The sequence below is a fragment of the Carlito syrichta genome, unplaced genomic scaffold, assembly GCF_000164805.1.
Source record: "Carlito syrichta isolate Samal-C Ts95f unplaced genomic scaffold, Tarsius_syrichta-2.0.1 Scaffold90626, whole genome shotgun sequence".
Taxonomy (NCBI): domain Eukaryota; kingdom Metazoa; phylum Chordata; class Mammalia; order Primates; family Tarsiidae; genus Carlito; species Carlito syrichta.
In genome coordinates, this window is record NW_007034722.1 from 225,128 (window position 1) to 232,113 (window position 6,986).

The 6,986-nt window shown below is 45.8% G+C and overlaps 1 protein-coding gene across 1 annotated transcript in view; it reads left to right on the plus strand.

Moving 5' to 3' along the window:
* The window catches only part of RNF4 (ring finger protein 4), a 43,866-nt gene that overhangs the window by 523 nt on the left and 36,357 nt on the right, over positions 1–6,986 (plus strand). The window lies entirely within an intron of this gene.

The following is a 6,986-nucleotide window of genomic DNA, read 5'->3' on the forward strand; positions in this document are numbered from 1 at the left end:
ACGTGCCCAAGGTCACTCGGAGAGTCGGGCCGGGCGGGGAAGACCCAAGCAAGGTTTTTGTTCCCGGCTGGTGACGCCTCCTTTGTGTGCCAGCGCCGCCGCCCCGCCATCGTGGGGCCTGCGAGCCTGCCAGGGCTCCTGGGCCGCGTGGCGCGGAGTTTTCTCGGTTCAGATGGGGCCGAGGACGCGTGCGGGCTCAGACCCGGGGGCGCCGAGCTCAAGGCCTGGAACTTAGCATGGCCTCAGCTTCCGGAAACTTACCGGCCCAGGCGGGGCGTTGGTGAGATGTGTGTGTGTGCGGCCGGCGGCCCTGCTCTCCCCGGCTCGGGCCCTCCTCTCTGGCGTGCCTGTAGACGGGTAAGGAAATCAATTCCGTTTTCAAGGTCCGAAACACAGTACCTACTGAACCCCGCTTCTCCACCTTTTGATCCATCGAGGAAAGAGGGGAAAGGGTCATTTGGGCGAGTCTTTTCTGTAGGGATTCTAGCTTTTGTCTTATATTTGTCGGTGCCTCTGGCTGTTCAGTCTTATCTCCCTTCTGCTGCTGCACCAAATTCTTGGAGCCGGACCTGAGGTCTCAGGTCTGGAATCTTGCTCTCGACCTAGGTTTCCCAGTTGGTTGGGGAGATTGAGGCCCAGAAAGGCGAGGTTATCTGCCCAAGGTCACACAGCTGGCAGACTGAGTTCCTAACTGAAGAATTGACTTTTGAGTTCAGTGACCAATAATTTTGGGACCACTGGCAATGAAAATCAGAGGTGCCGAAGATCTTTTTTTCTTTCCCTGATCATTTGCTTTTTAATGGTCAAGGAGGCATTGGGTTCAATTTTACCCTTGAGTTTGAGGTGAAATGGGAGCATTTGAGTAGAAAGACATGGTATTGCTGGCTGAACTTGAGCTTTTGGCTCTGATTTTAAAAATCTTACTTTAATATAGTGCTTATCAGTCTTTTTTTTTTTTGAGTTGGAGTCTCACTAGGTCGCCCAGACTGGAGTGCAGTGGCCGCTCCCGGCCACCGCGGCCTCGACCTGCTGGGCTCCGGTGATCCTTCCGCCTCAGCCTTCCAAGTAGCTGGAACTACAGGCATGTGCTATCACGCCTGGCTGATTTTTTTGTTTTATTGTAGAGATGAGGTCTTGCTGCCCAGGCGGGTCTCGAACTCGCGGGCTCAGGCCATCCACTCACCTCAGCCTCCCAAAGGCGCAGGATTACAGGCTGAGCCACCGAGCCCGGCTAGTCTTTTTTTTTTTAAGGAACTTTTTTAGACTTTGTTTTCCTGAGCATCTCCATGAATTTTTTTCTTTTCTTTTTTTTTTTTGAGTTGGAGTCTCTGTTGCCCAGGCTGGAGTGCAGTGGCATGCTCACGGCAACTGCAGCCTTGACCTGCTGGGCGCAAGTGATCCTTCTGCCTCAGCCTTCCAAGTAGCTGGAACTGCAGGCACGCAGCCACCAATCCTAGCTAATTTTTGATTTATTGTAGAGGTGAGGTCTCGCCAGGTTGTCCAGGCTGGTCTGGAACCCATGGACTCAGACAAACCTCTCACCTCAGACTCCCAGAGTGCTGGGATTATAGGTGTGAGTCACCACACTCCGTGAAATTTTAATGTCACACATAAACTATATTTTTATGTAATGTGTGTATATTTGGACTTTGTACATAAAATGGGTAAGGTTTTTCACTCTAAGAATGCATGTATTAATATTCTAAGCCAGCATGTTTTTGAGCCAATGCTGTTTTACCATTCCAAAAATCCTAGAGTCTGAGGATTGCGTTAAAAGCCTGAATAACAGCACATCTGTTTTTTTGTTTGTTTATTTGTTTTTTGAATTGGAGTCTCACTCTGTTGCCCAGGCTAGAGTGCAGTGGCACACTCACGGCCACTGCAACCTTGACCTGCTGGGCTCAGATGATCCTTCTACCTCAGCCTTCCAAGTAGCTGGAACTACAGACATGTACCACCACGCCCGGCTAATTTTTGATTTATTGATGAGGTCTCCCCAAGTTGCCCAGGCTGGTCTGGAACCCATGGGCTCAGGCAATCCTCTTACCTTGGCCTCCCAAAGTGCTGGGATTATAGTCGTGAGCCACTGCCCCTGGCCAGCATATCTGTTTATAATGTAGTTTATTGAATATTTTAAACTTACTATTGAGACCTGCAGCTCAGAAAAAAAGATTTATTTCAAAAAAATACTGCTTATTGGCAAAGTTTATTTGGCTCGCAGTCACCTAACAGCTGAACAAGGAGATTAATGTTTTTATGCTGTTAACACAACATCCACTCTACAGCCCACGGACCAAGAAGTAGTTTTTCAAGTCTCTTTTAAGAAGTGCATTTTGTAAGGTAACAGCTGCCATAGATAGTGAGTCCTCTCATGGATCTGGCCCTTGTAAATTGCAAACTTTCTGGAAAGGGTACACCATCCTAGACACCATTAAGAGCATTCATGATTCATGAGAGGGGGTCATGGTATCAATGTGAATGTGAATTTGAAAGAAGTTGATTCTGATCCTCATGGGTGACTTTGAGAGGTTCAGGACTTCGGTGGAGGAAGTCACTGCAGATGTTGTGAAAATAGCAATAGAGCTAGAATTAAAATTGGAGCCTGAGAATGTGACCAAATTACTATAGTCTCATGAGGAAACATGAATGGATATGGAGTTACTTATGAATGAGCAAAAAACATGTTGTCTTGAGGTGGCATCTACTCCTGGTGAAGATGCTGTGAACATTGTTGAAATGACAGCAAAGAGCCAGGCTCGGTGGCTCAGTCTGTAATCCCGTGCCTTTGGGAGGCTGAGGTGAGTGGATTGCCTGAGCTCGCGGGTTTGAGACCCACCTGGGCAGCGAGACCTCATCTCTACAATAAATCAAAAAATCAGCCGGCTACTCGGAAGGCTGAGGCGGAAGAATTGCCGGAGCCCAGCAGGTGGAGGCTGTGGTGGCCGGGAGCGGCCACTGCACTCCAATCTGGGCGACAGAGTGAGACTCCAACTCAAAAAAGAAAGAAAGAAATGACAACAAAGGACTTAGAATATTCCATAAACTTAGCTGATAAAGCAGTGACAGGGTTTAAGAGGATGGACTATAGTTTTGAAGTTTTGCTGTGTGTAAAATTCTATCAAAAAGCGCTACATGCTATAGAGAAATCTTTTGTGAAGAGTCAATTGATGTAGTTAACTTCTTTTCTTTTTTTCTTTTGAGCTGGAGTCTCACTGCCGCCCAGGCTGGCGTGCAGTGGCACACTCATGGCCACTGCAGCCTTGACCTGCTGGGCTCAGGTGATCCTTCTGCCTCAGCCTTCCAAGTATCTGGAACTACAGGAGCGTGTCACCACATCCAGCTAGTTTTTTGATTTATTGTTCAGATGATGTCTCGCCAATTTGCCCAAGCTGGTCTCAAACCTGTGGGCTCAGGCAGTCCTCTCGCCTCTGTCTCCCAGGCTGGATTGCAGTGGCACTATTCCTGGCTTACTGCAGCCTTGACTTTCTGGGCTTGGGCAATCCTTCCACCTCAGCCTGTGAGTAACTGGGATTACTGGCGTGTGCTACCATTCCTGGTTAATTTTTTTATTTTTTGTAGAGACAAGGTCTCTCTATGTTGCCTAGACTAGTCTCGAATTCCTGGGCTGAAGCAATTCTCTCCCTTCAGCCTCTCAAAGTGCTAGGATTCAGACACGAGCCAAGGTGCCTGGCCCATTTACTTTAAGAAGTGGAGGGCAGGGGGGGGAACAGAAGTGAGAACCGATGGGGAAGCTCAAACTTCCCCTGTATGTAGTCCACTTATGTAGCTAAACATGACTTGTACTCCACATCTGTAAAATAAAGAGGGGAAAAAAAGATGGCCACAGCCACCCCAACCTTTATCAACCACTGCCCTGTTCAGTCAGCAGCCATCAACATTATGGCAAGGCCCTTTACCAGCAACAAAAAGTTACTTCTGAATTGAAGGTTCAATGATCATTAGCATTTTTTAGGAATCAAGTTTTTAAATTAAGGTATGTGCTTTTTTTAGGTCAGAGAATATAGTTTATTTAAAAGCAAATGGAGGGGGAGGATGCACCTCCCCAAGGGAGAGGAGGGTCCCGAGCTTAAGAAAACATGACCTGGCCATAGCTCACAGAGCACATGGACACACCATAGCTTAGCAAGGCAATGGCCAAGGAATATACTTTTTTTTAATGCTATTGTACACCTTGTAATTTGCTACAGTTTAGTGTAAACAAAATTTTTATATGCACTGGAAAACCAAAAATCTGTGTGACTCACTTTGTTGTGATATTTGCTTTATCTGTGATAGTCTGCGGCCAGGCTCATGTATCTCTGAGGTATGCCCGTGTAGGTTGTGCAAGAAGTGTAGTGAGAGATGGGACTAGAGAATTAACCAGGAACTAAATCACAAAAGGTCAAGGAGTTTAAAATTTATCTTAAGGTGAAGTGGGAAACACTAGATTTTAAGCTGGGAAGTAGCACAGTGGTTTTTTGTTTTGTTTTGTTTTTTAGAAATATCATTAGGTCAAGGAGTTTAAAATTTATCTTAAGGTGAAGTGGGAAACACTAGGTTTTAAGCTGGGAAGTAGCTCAGTGGTTTTTTGTTTTGTTTTGTTTTTTAGAAATATCATTGTGCTATGAGAAGGGTGGATTAGAAAGCTGGACAAGGCTAATGGCCTTGGGACCACTTAGGAGAGAGAAGGGTAGCTTAGACCAGGGTAGCGTCTGTGGGAACAGAAGTTGGTGTTGGAGATGATCAGTTGTGGCGGTTCTTCACTGGCTTTTTATTACAGGTTGTTAGTAAAGCCCATGGTGGTAGTTTATACCCCCCAATCAATTTCTGGAAAAGATTTGGAGTGCTACTCAATACAAATAGATGCACAAAGTAATCACTTTGTGTGCTCTATAAAAATGACTTTTTATGTTCTTTGTATGTGTTGCCAGTGTCTTAGTCCATTTTCTGCTGTTATAACTATCACGGGCTATCACGGGCTAGGTAATTTATAAAGAAAGTTTATTTGGCTCAAAGTTGTGGAGGCTGGAAAATCCAAGGTCCGGGAACTACAACTGCTGAGGACCTTCTTTCAGTGTCATAACATGGTAGGAAGCATCACATGGCAAGACAGAAAATAATTCCGAAGATAGCATTAATCCATTCATGAGGGCAGAGCCCTCATGACCTGATCACCTCTTAAAGGTTCCACCTCTCAACACTTTTATTTTTTTATTTTTTTGAATTGGAGTCTCACTCTGTCGCCCAGACTGGAGTGCAGTGGCCACTCCCAGCCACCGCAGCCTCGACCTGGGCTCCGGCGATCCTTCCACCTCAGCCTTCCGAGTAGCCAGAATTACAGGCATGCGCTACCACGCCTGGCTGATTTTTTGATTTATTGTAGAGATGAGGTCTCACTGGCCAGGTGGGTCTCGAACCCTCCCAAAGGCACAGGATTACAGGCTGAGCCACCGAGCCCGGCTCTCTCAACACTTCTAAAATGGCAATTAAATTTCAGTGAGTAAGCTGGGTGGGGTGGCTCATGTCTGTAATCCCAGGATTTTGGGAGGTGGAAGCCAGAGGGTTACCGAGTCCAGGGATTCAAGACCAGCCTGGGCAACTTGATGCAACCTTGTCTCTACAATAAATCAAAAATTAACCAGGTGTGGTGACACACGCCTGTGGTTCCAGCTACTTGGAAACTGAGGTTGCCTGAGCCCAGCAGGTCGAGGCTGCAGTGATTGTTGAGCATGCCGCTGCACTCCAGCCTGGGCAGCAGGATAAGATTCTGACATTTAAAAAAATTTCAACGAGTCTTAGAGGGCACATTCACACTGTAGCAACCAGTCTCATTATGAAATTATTTACCTACATCTTTCGCTCTTCTCAAATTAGGAATCTTAGATGGATAGGGTGGCTCATGAGAATATTACAGGGTTGACTTTGATATATAATTCTCATGTGTACTCTTTTATCTTTCCCAAACATCTTGTTTCTCAGCAGGACTTTGGTAATTGTAGAACAAGGTGTTCTGAGGCTGCTTCTCTGAGGAAAAAGATCCAGAGCACAGATACTGCTGTACCCTGAGGTCAGAGTTCAAGAAAACATGAGGTTTCAGCCTAAAATGGAGGATGCTGCTGCAGGCATCTGGAATTTCCTTTGGAAGTGTTTTTTTCAAAGTATAAATAAGAGCAGGCAAGTTTATTGAATACCATACCATAGGGTAGGAATAGCCTGTAAAGTTTGCAAAATGAGTATTAGCCTACTGAGCAAAAGAGGAACTGTAACCTGACACCTTTCCTAGAGCATTTCTTTGTTTTTTGTTTGTTGGAGTCTCACTCCCTCGCCCAGGTGGGAGTGCAGTGGCACGCTCACGGCCACCCCAGCGTTGACCTGCTGGGCTCTGACCGTCCTTCTGCCTTAGCCTTCCAAGTAGCCAGAACTACAGGCACACACTACCACACCTGGCTAATTTTTTATTTATTGTAGAGACAGGTTTCACCAAGTTGCCTGGGCTGGCTCAAACCTGAAGACTCAGGCAATCCACTCTCCTCGGCCTCCCACAGTCCTGGGATTACAGGCTGAGCCACCAAGCCCAGCTGAATATTTCTTTTTAAATCACATAATTTACTGGTACACTCACTAGGGCATATGAACTGCAGAATATATTACTAGCTAATTAGCTTGGGTTGCTGTATAGATTTATTCGACATACACACTTTTAAAATGTAAAGAATATCTACTAAATGACTTATTTTGGGATTGAAATAGCAATTCTTTCTGGTGTTAGGAATGTGACTCAGTTGTTTATGGGGATTATTCTTGGTTTGTGATTTACTACAAGGGGCGACTCCCCAAAAAAACGGAATTATTTTTTGGAGACTGGAACCCTTGCCGAACAGGTTTACCTGCTACCTAAGCGTTCTAGGAACCCATCAGCATCAGTGTACCAGCTAGCCTTGTAGTGGTTTGTTGCGTTTGGCTTCAGTCAAAAAAAAAAAAAACAA